The 13,735-nt window shown below is 45.9% G+C and overlaps 1 protein-coding gene across 3 annotated transcripts in view; it reads left to right on the top strand.

Annotated features, from left to right (window-relative positions):
* dacha (dachshund a) overlaps positions 1 to 13,735 on the top strand; it is a 396,346-nt gene that overhangs the window by 210,179 nt on the left and 172,432 nt on the right. The gene's annotated exons all lie outside the window — the stretch shown is intronic.

Here is a 13,735-nt window from a genome sequence, read left to right as displayed (position 1 = left end):
TGAGAGTCAACAGTAGGGTAGATTACCAGATCCTTCTTCCCAGGGAAAGAGTGGCAAATACTACAGGGTCGGGAGTAAGTTTAAGGGAGGTGTGTGGGACAAGTTTTTAACATAGAGAATGTCACTTAAAATGTTATATGAGTTACCACGTGGTTACATATTTCCACACCCAATTGTACAACTGAGCTTGGATCTTCCTGTTCAGTGGCAGGGTGAAGCAGGAGTGAGTCAACCTCATGGACCTGGATCAGTTTTACAATCACGGACATGTGTCGCAAAATGTGCTGGTTTGTGTTAGTAGTATGTTGCAATACATGAAGAATTATTATAAGTTATAATATTAAATAAATAGTGCAAAAGAGGAATAGTGAGGTAGTGTTCGTGGGTTATTCAGAGATCTGATGGCAGAGGGGAAGAAGCCATTCCTAAATGTGTGGGTCTTCAGGCTCCTGTGCCTCTTCTCTGATGATGATGATAAGAGGCTATGTCCAAGATGGAGAGTGTCCTTAGTGATGGATGCTGCTTTCCTGGGGCATCACCTTTTGAAGATGATGGAGCTGGCTGAGACGACAGCGCTCTCCAGCCACTTTTGATCCTGTGCATCGAGCCTCCATACGAGACAGTGATGCAACCAGTCGAGGTGCTTTCCACCACACATCTGTAGAGATTTCCCAGAGTCTTTGGTGACATACCAAATCTCCACAAAACTCCAGATGAAGTAGAGCCATTGGCCTGCCTTCTTCCTGGAGCTCTACTTGGGGACATGAAGTGCACTGTGTGGGCATCAGTTACACTCAGGAGAATCCAGGATGATACTTACAGTGAGCAGTGTCTAAAGAAACAATGAGATTTTGACGCAAAGTAAGAGCTTGTCTCTCTGTGAGGAAAGGAAGAAACTGGACATAGCCAAACCAGTGTGCAGGTCAATGAAGCAACAGCTTCACCAGCCCAGGTGAGATGCAGAACAGGGCCACGTTTGAGTAAAGCTGGATAAAACAGGCAGCAAGACGACCCACTGGACTCTGTTCTAGTCAGCAGAGGTGCTCGTAAGCTAGAAGACAATTAACATGACTAGCAGGAGTAGTGTGCTTTACAGAACACAGGGAACAGACCTGCTCTTCCCAGAAACGTAGCCATTTCTTATGGCCCTTTTAACAGTCGCAATATTGGGTGTAAAATGTACAGTTCAACCTGCATGGCATAAAACATGCACATCTGCACAAAAATCAGAATCAGAGTTAGTACCATTGGCATAGGTTGTGAAATTTGTTGTTATACGGTAACAGTACAAAACAATACATGATAATAAAGACAGTAAATTACAATACGAAGTGTTGAGAAATAAGAGGTTACATTAGTGCAATAAGAGAGAAAAAAAGAAAAAGTAGTGAGATAGTGGTCATGGGTTGAATGTCCATTCAGAAATCTGATGGCAGAGGGGAATAAGCTATTCCTGAATTGTTGAGCTTGTGTCTTTAGGCTCCTGTACCTCCTCCCTGATGGTAGCAGTGAAAAGAGGGCATGTCCTGGATGGTGGGGATCCTTAATGATGGACGCCGCCTTTCCGAGGCATCTCTCCTTGAGCGTGTCCTGGATGCTGGTGAGGCTACTGCCCACGATGGAGCTGACTGAGTTCACAGTATTTTACAGCTTGTTTTGATTCTGTGCCCTGCCCCCCTGCCTTGCCAGACAGACAGTGATGCAAACAGTCAAAATGCTCCGTGGAAATTTTCGAGTGTCTTTGGTGACATCCCAAATCTCCTCAAACTCCTCATGAAGTATAGCCAGTGTCGTGCCTCCTTTGTAACTGCATCAGTATGGAAGGCCCAGGATAGATCACCAGAGATGTTAACACCCAGGAACTTGAAATTGCTCACTCTTTCCAGTTTTGATCCCTCGATTCTTTGGTCTTACTGACGTTGAGTGTGAGGTTGTTGTTGTACCACACCAGCCAGCTGATTTATCTTGCTCCTATATGCTTTCTTGTCACCGCTAGGGTCACTCGGGTCCACTAGGCTCAGATCTGTATGTGTAGCACACTTCAGGACTGCTTCCAAAAAGGTGTCCATCAAACTTACGAGCAAAGTCACCATGTGGAAGTTACTACCTCAGTAACTATTGATTTTGTCTTAAGAAATAGAGAAGGCAAAGTAGATTTCTTCCCTAAAATCTATTAATGCATTGCTAATGTCTTTTTAAACTTTGTCTGCTTTTTCTAGCCAGCCACTCTCAGACATTCAGAACTGCCTGTTCATGCATAAAGTAACAGGCAGAAGTCTTTGGACAGAAATTTAATAAAAAGGACATTCGCATGTAGTTTATCTTCCAATTTCCTTTCAGATAGCTTGGTGATCCGTGCATCAACAACAGTTTCACTTTGTTAATTATCTTGGAGGAATGTGGTCTTTGCGATGTTCAATGTAAGTGAAATAAAAAACAGATATCGTTGGCAATGTTTAGCAGTTTAGTTGGAATTTGAGGAGGGAGAAGCACAAACTGGGATTTTGCCAAGTGGGTTTGCCATCTGCACCCACTGCACTAAATAGGGATCCATAAGGACATCATAAATTCAATCAGGAAATCTGTCTGGTTATTTCCTCTTGTGCTGCGCCCATACAACTCTACAATGGCTGATCGGTTAATTGCTCACCATAAATTGAACAGCGTTTGATGTCAGGTGGTAGAATCTGAGACAGTAGATGGGAATGTGTGTGTGTGGGGGGGGGGAATAAAATGAAATAAATGTAAATGAGTGTTCACTGGTCAACACCATGTCAGTGGGCTGAAGGGCCTCTATGTCTCTATACAAATTGAAACAGCAGTGTCACGTGGAGTGACAACATCTCCAGGGTAATGCACTGCAGGGTGCTATACTATACTGAGATGCTGGTCACTGGCCACTCCTGGGGCACCGTACAACACCAACCTCAGAGACCGGTGCCCTCTTTGTTATCTGCCACTGTTAACAAGCTTTTGGAAAGCTTCTGGATACCTAGACTAGCAGAAACTGTCAGATATTATTACTGACAAAAATAAATAATGGAGATGTATCCCTTTAATTTAAAATAGAATAGTGATTTAAAATAACTGGAATTCTTTCTCCCTTGCACCTGTAAAATTTAAATTAAATGAATGGGTTTACAGAGACTTCCTGTTTCAGTGCTGATCCAGTGATGGAGCTTACCAATTCTTTGGAAAAGCATGCAGCAAAATCCCAGACATGCTAGAGTTAACAAAAGGAAGATAGCAGCAGCTGACCATAGATCTGGCAACATTTCCCTGCTGGCTCCTGTTCATTGTTAACATTTCAGGCTGGTGCTTCTTAGTCAGTACTGAAACTTCAACTTTTTCTCGCCCTGCACATGCTGCCTGACTGGACAATCATTTCCACCAATATTCCTTTTTATTTCAACATTCCAGTGATTTCTGCACTTTACTTGGAACACAGGACTTAAAACGGTTCAGCAAAAAAAACAGGCCCTTCAGCCCATAATGTTGTGTCAAACTAATGAAGCTAATAATGGTTCATTAAACTACTTCCTTCTGTCTGCACATGGTGCGCGTCCCTCCATTTCCTACACATTCATGTGCCTTTCTAACAACCTCTTTTGTATCTGCCTCCACTACCGCCCCTGGCAGCCCATGCTAAACCTCCACCATTCTCTGGGTGAAAACCTGTGTAAATGCAAGCAACTAGTGTTCGTGAAAAGCACAGCAAATGGATGCTGAATGTTCCACCTCTGGACTTATGATACAGAGTGTGATACAACTGCAATTGTCTTGCACATGTTGGATGCCGTAAATAAGTTGTTAATTTTGTAAAGAAATCTATCGCGTCTGACTTGGGTTCTTTTTTGTTGCCATAATTAGCAATCTGGAATAATTTTATTTTAGCGGCGAGACCTTCTCACAAATGTGCAGAGGTTACAATCCCATTTAAAATTTATTTGAATTAATAAGCTTGTGCAGGATCTAATGCCTAAAATTCATTGCATTAGAACTCTTGGAGCCTTGATTAAGAATTCAAATACTAACAGAAATTGATCTAATTTAGTTTGTTATGGAACCACGGTGTAAGTAATGCTCCTGTCAGCCTTTACAGTAGTCCTGCAGGTCAGCTGCAAATCAGATGGTGAGTAATGGGCAAAGTATTAGAGTGTGATTTGTTTTTTTAAGAGTCATAATATTCATGTTCTTGATCATAACTTTAGTCATGTTGATGAAATCTACATGATAAATGAATAACCGAGCATATTTAATTTTATCAGATTTCCAGAACAATTTTAATAAGTTTGCCAGTCATTCCTGATGAATTAACAAAGATACAATCATTTGAATTAATATTGGCCAAATCATTGGTCAGAGTGTTAGAACTCGTAGCTTAGCAACACTTTCTCGCATTTGAAAGTTGTTCTCTTGCTGATCGTTAGAAAGCTGGATGCTTTTGGCTGGGTGCAAAAAAAGATCTGTGATACTTCTGGAAGTATTAAGTGTTCATGGTTATTCTGTACAATAGAACATTCATTAGCAATTTATATTGTCATTTGTATATATTTAGAGTGGATTACAGTTTGAAGTTAACAAAACATACTGGTATTGTTGAAGTGCATACATTAAATCACTTATGCAGTGAACCTCATTGCAAGAGGTGAAAACTCTGCCTTTGAAGTTGGCATTAAAATAATATTTTTTTTAACCGATGCGTGTTTTTCCCTTATTTATCTAGGTGCTTATAAAGAGGCTTGTGCTCTTAGCCAGTTGCAATGTGTAGTAAAATCTGAGTAATACAACAGCCAAAAGCTGCACTGAGTCTATAAAATGCTGAGCCAACTGTGGCACAATGCAGGGAATGCAAAGTTGCTCCTTTTGTGTCATTTTTGTAAGCGCTATGTGAGCCAATGAACCAAGAGTGCCTGCAACATGTAACCCAATGTATTTAGTGTCTGAATTTGCAAGTCTGGGTCCAGGTTTAACTGGAATCCATCCAGTGATAGAGCTATGTGCTATTCACTGTAATGAGTGCTTGATGTGACCTATAAAATCTCCTAAAATATTGTCACAGTGTCATTTCACTTCTGCAGGCAAGCAACATAGTCATAAATCAGATATGAATAAAAATCTAGCCTCAGTCCAAGCAGCAGAAATCACAAGCTACTTATGATTGACTCGTATTAGCTCAAATCTGCAATAGTTTAATAACTTTGAAATGCAATAACTCATAACACTGCCCTCAAGCTCACAAGAAGACCAGGAGACTATGAACAGAAGTTTGGCATCTTTGGAAAATAATTATTACCATAAGAGATGAAAAACCGAGGAGTGAGAGAAAAAGCTGTGGAAGATGCATGGGTGTCCTAAGTGGCTGCCTGGAATTTGGTGGAGTGGACTGACTAGTAGAAGCTATTGTCCTCACTTGAAAGCCTGTGCATGCCAGAAATAACAAAATGTTCTTGTTGGGATGTAGGAATGGAATAGAAAGAAGCGTGTATTTTTCCTGTATTAATCAGGATATATCAGGACTAGTACATTTAGCCCATTTAGGCGGCTGCCCCAGTTTGTCAATGTTTCCCGAAAATAGTTTTTTAAAAAAAAAGGTATATAGAAAAAAGACAAACTACCAGTTAAATGAGTAACAAAATGATGTTTTCAAATAAAATACAGATCAAATTTGAAGATTGTCTTTGGATAGAAGGCAATGCCCATTCAGCCAGCTGTAATACATGAGCAAAAGTGGAAAGGAGGGTATTGCAGGGCTGTTGAATAGATGAATGTGCCTCTTTTACATTTTGTTGGGAGGTCAAACCTAACATTTTTTTGCATTTTGTTAATCAATGGCTTGAAGATCTAGCTGGTAAAACAGTAACATAAGGCTCCTTCACTTCATGGGTGTACAACCAAGTCCAATATAGAACTAGGACTATGAAGATGTAAAACATTTCCATTTTTCCAGTAGTGGGTCTACTATGACAATTTGCATAGAAAGAGAGAATATTTCCATGGCATAGTGCTAGGTTTTTCTGTGAGGCAGGTGTAAAAACACTGGCGTGGAGAAGCAGAGGGGTAACAATGTAGGGGGGAGCATTGTATAACATCGGCTTATTAGTTACATTAACAAATAATGCTGAGAGGATAATTCTAAGTGCTCCCACAGTAATGGTTTTTGTGTAATTTTACATCTAGGATCATCACATGCTTATTGTGTTTCTTATTAAACACTGTATTTTCCTTTCTGTAGACCACTAAACTTGGCTGTTGCCTGGCTTACATAGGGAAAGAAAGATTTAAGAACAGATGGTAGTGAGATGAATTACTAAGGCGTATGTAATCTCCTGGGGCCATGTGTACCTTTGTATTGCATTTCCAACCATCTGTTATTCTATATTGTCCACCTCAACAATAATACTTGTAAAAACTCTTACGTTATTACTCAGGGCAGACAGACCAAACATACTATGTACTACTGTAGTATTCAATTGTGTTCCTAGTCTTCAACCATTTAATCTTTTGAGTAGTGATAGATCTATTAAGCTTTCAAAATACTCATTTCACTTCCTTTCTACATGCAAGGATTTTATCCATGTACATTTTCCATATCTTTGTTGTAATAAATGGTTCACTGATTAGAATAATATGAATAGATGGAAAAAGTGCAATTTATGGCTGAAATATCACAGTCCTCAAAAGGATTTAGAGACTCTCACGACTTCACAGTTGGTTAAGTGAACTGACAGATAAAACAAATGGCTGCCTTTGATCTGCAGAAGCTGTGCACTGAAATCCTGAGCTGTAAAGGGTAAATCAGACAGCAGGTGTTTGATGCTCTACTTTTGGTCCAATCATATCAGACTCAAAAAGTGCAGAGATAAAAATTCATCCTACTTGAAAATAAACAGTAGACTAAAACTGGATATCATTTCAGATGTGATCACACAATTGCAGTTTATTCTTTCTTTTGCTTAGCCTAACCCTTGCTCAGCTTTCTAATTAATAATGTCTTATTGGAACTTCCTCCAGCTAAGGGGATTGACAGGCTGATGATAAGACCATAAGGCATAGGAGCAGAATTAGGCCACTCAGCCCATCAAGTCTGCTCCACCATTTCATCTTATCTCTTTCAACCCCATTCTCCTGCCTTCTTCCTGTAACCTTTGATGCCCTGACTAATGAAGAACCTATCAACCTCCGCTTTAAATATACGCAATGACTTGTCCTCCACAGCCATCCGTGGCAATGAATTTCACAGATTCACCACTTTACGGTTAAAAAAATTTCTCCTCATCTCTGTTCAAAGTCAATGTCATCTATTCTGAGTGTGGCCTCTGGTCCTGGACTCCCCACTATAAGAAACATCCTCTTCATATCCACTCTATCTTGGCTTTTCAGTATTCGATAGGTTTCAATGAGATTTCTTCCCCCCCCCCCCCCCACCATTCTTCTAAACTTCAAAGCCATCAAACATTAATACTTTCATTCCTGGAATCATTCTTGTGAACTTTCTTTTCTCAAATCTGGTGCCCAAAACTGCTCACAATACTCCAAGTGCGCGGTGTGCGCAATGCCTTAAAAAGCCTCAGCATCATATCCTTGCTCTTGTATTCTAATCTTCCTGAAATGAATATGAACATTGCTTTTGCCTTCTTTACCACTGACTCAACCTACAAGTTAACCTGTAGGGAGTCCTGCACAAGGACCCCCAAGTCCATTTGTATCTCTGATTTTTGAGTTTTCTCCCCATTTAGAAAATAGTCTCTGCTTTTATTCATTCCATTAAAGTGCATGACCATACACTTCCCTACACTACAATCCATCTGCCATTTCTTTGCCCATCATCCCAACCTGTCCAGATCTTTATGCAGACTCCCTGCTTCCTCAACACTGCATGCCCCTCTACCTATCTTTGCATCATCTGTAAACTTGATCGCAAAGCCTTTAATTCCATCATCCAAACAGTTGTCATACTGTCCAGAGGTGCTCCCAGTACTGACCTACCGACCCTTGTGGCACACCACTAGTCATTGGCAGCCAAACAGAATAGGCCCCCTTATCTCGATTTTACTTTCTGTTAGTTAGCCAATCTCCTATCCATGCTAGTATCTTTCCTGTATACCACGGTCTCTTAACTTGTTATGCAGCCTCATGAGCAACACCTTGTCAAAGGTCTTCTGAAAATCCAAGTAAACAACATTCACTGACTCTCCTTTGTCATTCCTACCTGTTAAAACCTCTAAGAATCCCAACGTATATGTCAGGCAAATTTCCCTGTAATGAACCATGCTGACTTTGACCTACTTTATCATGCACACCCCCCCCCCCCCACCAAATACCCGAAACCTCATCCTTAGTAATGGACTCCTGCATCTTTCCAACCACTGAAGTCAGGCTAACTGGCCTATAATTTCCTTCCTTCTTTCTTAAAAATGGTGTAACATTTGCAATTTTCCAGTCATCCAGAACCATTCCAGAATCTCGTGATTCTTGAAAGATCATCACTACTGCTTCTACAGTCTCTTCAGCTTTCTCTTTCAGAAACCTGTGGTGTAGTCCATCTGGTGACTAGGTGACTTATCTACTTTCATAGTCTTTAGCTTCCCAAGTACCCTCTCCTTAGTAATAGCAACAATAATCACTTCTGCCCCCTGACAGTCTTGAACTTCTGGCATTGTGTCTTCTACTGTCATAAAGCACTTAATAAGTTTGTCCGCCATTTCTTTATCCTCTTTGATATTATTGGCTGGCTTTCCTTCATATTTCATCTTTTCTCTCCTTTATAGTTTTTTAAAGTTACCTTCCAGTTTTTAAATGTTTTGCAGCCTTTGTTGTTCTGCCCTTTAATGTCCCCTTCTAATCAACCTTGGTCAGCTGCTCTCTCATGCCACTGTAATTACCTTTATTCCACTGTAACACTGAGACATCTGACTTTATCCTCTCCCTCTTAAACTTCAAGGTGAAATCTATCATATTATGATCACTGGCTCCAAAGGGTTCCTTTACCTTAAGCTCCCTAATCTAATTGTTTTATTACACAACACCCAATCCAGAACTGCCTTTACCCAGGTGGATTCAACCACAAGCTGCTCTAAAATGCATCCCATGGGGATTCTACAAATTCCCTCTCTTCAGATACAGCACCAACCTGATTTTCCCAATCTACCTTCATATTGAAATTCCCCATGACTATTGTAATGTTGTGGCGACCAACTTTCTAGCACACATGAACCGGCGCGCGCCGGCAGAGAGGCCGCCCCCAAAAAAGGGCGCTAGGCCATCTTCACCAGCAGGGGGAAAATCCCGTGTGCGGGAAGGGTCGGCGATTATGCATTCCCCACAGCAGTCCCGCCCAGGGAGGGCGGGAACGGGAAGGCTTCAAAGCAGGCTGCGAAGTTTGAATAAATCTTTTTCATCACAACTCTAACTCACCGACTACGTGTGGTTATTTTAGCGCTGTGTGTAGCACACCGCTACAATTGGTGAGCCCGATGGCCCAAATGATATTTGGACCAGAGATGACCGACGCTGCATCTGTTCATGCAGTTTCGTTAAAACTGCCAAGCTTCTGGACGCTACGACCCCGTCTGTGGTTCGAACAAGCAGAAGCACAATTCCACATTTGGCAGATAACCTCACTTTCCACTCGTTACTACTACGTGGTGAGCTCACTCGACCAGGAGACAGCTGCACAAGTTGAGGAGTTTATACAGTCGCCCCTGAAGGACGGCAAATACACAGCATTCAAAGCCCTGCTCATAAGGACTTTCGGACTTCACGGCGTGAACGAGCACACCGCTTACTGCACCTGGATGGTTTGGGAGACAGGCTGCCGTCAGCATTAATGAACGAAATGCTGGCCCTGGCTGAAGGACACAAACCCTGCCTCATGTTTGAGCAGGCGTTCCTAGAGCAACTGCCCGAGGACATATGCCTGCTGCTGTCCGACGCAGATTTCAGCAACCCCCGGGAGGTGGCGGCCCGAGCAGATGTGCTGTGGAATGCCAGGAAAGAGAGAGGGGCGTCCATCGCACAGATCACCAAGCCACATGCCCAACGACAGACCAGACCGGGCCCGGCAGCAGAGCCTACAAAACCCAGCGACGGGAGTGAGGAGCCCAACGAACAATGGTGCTTCTACCACCAGTGGTGGGGCACAGAGGCCCGCCGCTGCAGACCGCCCTGCAAATTCCCGGGAAACGCCAGGGCCCAGCCGCCACTGATGGCTACAGCGGCTGGCCATCAGGACAGCCTCCTGTACGTCTGGGACAAGCAGTCGGGACGCCGCTTTTTGGTCGACACCGGAGCGGAGATCAGCGTCTTACCTCCAACGAGTTACGACACCCGCAACAGAGAACCGGGACCCACCCTGAGGGCCGCTAATGGCAGCACAATACGAACCTACGGCACCTGCACGGTGCGGCTACAGTTCAGCTCCAGCCGGTTCACGTGGGACTTCACACTGGCTGCCGTGGCCCAACCACTGCTGGGGGCAGATTTTCTACGAGCCCACAACCTGCTGGTCGACTTGCAAGGGAAGCGATTAGACCACGCCAAGACTTTTCAAACGTTCTCCCTGGGTGAAGCACAGTTGCCAGCCCCACACCTGGACTCCATCACACTGTCCGACGATGAATTCACCAGGGTCCTGGCGGATTTCCCATCAGTACTGACACCACAGTTCACGGCAGCCATGCCCAGACACGGAGTACAGCACCACATCCCGACCGAGGGACCACCCCTCCACGCCCGTGCTTGAAGGCTTCCCCCAGACAAGCTCTGACTGGCGAAGGAGGAGTTCAAGAAGATGGAGGAATTGGGGATCATACGACGGTCCGACAGCCCATGGGCCTCCCCCCTGCACATGGTGCCCAAGGCAACGGGGGGCTGGAGACCATGCGGTGACTACCGCAGACTGAATGAGGCTACAACGCCAGACCGCTACCCTGTGCCGCACATTCAAGACTTTTCAGCAAACCTACACGGCGCAAGGATCTTTTCCAAAGTAGACCTCGTCCGGGGATATCATCAAATCCCGGTACATCCGGACGACATCCCCAAAACAGCACTCATCACCCCGTTCGGCCTTTTCGAATTCCTCCGAATGCCGCACAGACGTTCCAGCGGCTAATGGACGTGGTGGGACGCGACCTGGACTTTGCATTCATCTATTTGGACGACATCCTCATAGCCAGCAGTAGCCGTCAGGAGCATCTGTCCCACCTCCGCCAGCTCTACTCCCGCCTGAGCGAATTCAGCCTTAAAATCAACCCGGCCAAATGCCAGTTCGGACTCGACACCATCGGCTTCCTGGGCCACAGGATTACAAAAGACGGGGCAACCCCGCTGCCCGACAAGGTAGATGCGGTCCGCCACTTCCCCCGACCCAACACAATCAAAGGCCTGCAGGATTTCGTGGGTATGGTGAATTTCTACCACCATTTCCTCCCCTCAGCAGCCCGAACCATGCGCCCCCTGTTCACCATGATGTCGGGTAAGGGCAAGGACATTACCTTGGACGAAGAGGCAGCAGCCGCTTTCGTTAAAACCAAAGAAGCCTTGGCAAACGCCGCGATGCTAGTGCACCCCAGAACGGACGTCCCTACTGCCCTCATGGTGGACGCATCCAACACAGCAGTCGGTGGAGTGCTGGAACAACTCATCGATGGTCGCTGGCAACCCCTGGCCTTCTTCAGCAAACACCTATGACCACCAGAACTCCAATACAGTGCTTTCGACTGGGAGCTATTGGCACGAGACCTGGCAATCCGGCATTTCAGGTACTTCTTAGAAGGTAGGCCCTTCACCGCGTTCACAGGCCACAAACCGCTTACCTTTGTGTTCACGAAGGTGTCCAACCCCTGGTCGTCCCGCCAGCAGCAACATCTGTCCTATATCTCCGAGTACACGAGGGATATCCGTCATGTCTCGGGAAAGGACAACATCGTGGCGGATGCACTTTCCAGACCGACCATACAGGCCCTGTCCCAGGGGGTGGACTATGCAGCGCTGGCAGAGGCTGAGATCCCCAGTTACAGGACTGCAGTCTCCGGTTTGCAGCTCCAACACCTCCCCGTAGGCCCAGGTGAGAGGACCCTACTATGTGACATAGCTACTGGCCAATCCCGCCCTGTTGTCCCAGCAGCCTGGCGCCGGCGGGTTTTCGAGTCCATTCACAACTTAGCGCACCCCTCCATCAGGACAACTGTCCGGCTGGTCTCCAACAGGTTCGTGTGGCATGGACTTCGTAAACAGGTCAGTGAATGGGCCAAAACGTGTATGCAGTGCCAAACGGCCAAGGTGCAGCGGCACACCAAGGCTCCGCTGCAGCGGTTCAAACCCACCCGCCGGAGCTTCGACCACATCCATGTGGATATCGTGGGGCCCCTGCCAGTGTCACGAGGAGCGCGGTACCTCCGAACTATGATAGACCGGTTCACCAGATGGCCAGAGGCAGTCCCGCTCACTGACACCACCTCCGAATCCTGCGCCTGAGCACTGATCGCAATTTAGGTAGCCCGCTTTGGGGTACCGGCCCAAATTACCTCCGACAGAGGCGCCCAGTTCACCTCCAGCCTGTGGTCAGCTATGGACAACCTTTTAGGATCACAGCTACACCACACAACTGCCTACCACCCACAGTCAAACAGACTAGTGGAGCGTTTCCACCGTCTCCTGAAGTTGGCTCTCATGGCCCGCCTGGAAGAGCCTAACTGGGTGGACAAACTTCCCTGGGTCCTGCTCAGAATCCGCACGGCGCCCAAGGAGGATCTGCACACCTTGTCGGCCGAGTTGGTGTACGGCGCACCCCTGGTCGTCCCAGGAGAGTTCATACCAGCCCCAAGGGGGCAAGAGGAAGAACCCACAGCAGTCCTGGACAGACTACGGGAGAGGCTCAGTAACCTGGCCCCAATACCCATTTCACAGCACGGACAGAGCCCGACCTGCGTACCCAAAGACCTGCAGAACTGTAAGTTTCTTTTTGTACGACGGGGCAGATACTGGGCACCGCTACAGCGGCCCTACGACGGGCCGTTTAAGGTGATCAGGAACAACGGGTCCACGTTCGTGCTGGACATTGGGGAGAGAGAGGAGGTTTTCACGGTGGACCGACTCAAACCGGCCCATGTGGACTTGGTGCAGCCGGTCCAGGCTCAGGCACCGCGGCACAGGGGCAGACCTTCCAAACAGAGGCCGATCCAGACTGTGGACATTGGGGGAGGTATCGCCGGTTCTGGGGGCGGGGGGTTATGTGGCGACCCACTTTCTAGCACACACGAACCGGCGCGCGCCGGCAGAGAGGCCGGCCCCAAAAAGGGCGCCAGGCCATCTTCACCAGCAGGGGGAAAATCCCGTGCGCGGAAAGGGTCTGCGATTATGCATTCCCCACAGCAGTCCCGCCCAAGGAGGGCGGGAACGGGAAGGCTTTAAAGGAGGCCGCGAAGTTTGAATAAATCTCTTTTATCGCAACTCCAACTCACCGACTACGTGTGGTTATTTTAGCGCTGTGTGTAGCACACTGCTACAATGTTATTCTTGTGGCATGACTTTTCTATTTCCCATTGAAATTTATATCCTACATCTTGGCTACTTTTCAGGTGCCTGCATTTAACTCTTGACAGGATATTTTTTATACTCTTGCAGTTTCTTAACTCTACCCACAAGGATTCTACACCTTTTGATCCCATGTCACCTCTTTCTAAGGACTTGATTTCATTTCTTGCCAACAGAGCCACCCCACCCCCTCTGC

This window comes from Mobula hypostoma, chromosome 10 (genome assembly GCF_963921235.1).
Source record: "Mobula hypostoma chromosome 10, sMobHyp1.1, whole genome shotgun sequence".
Lineage (NCBI taxonomy): Eukaryota > Metazoa > Chordata > Chondrichthyes > Myliobatiformes > Myliobatidae > Mobula > Mobula hypostoma.
This window is presented reverse-complemented; position numbering and strand designations above follow the sequence as displayed.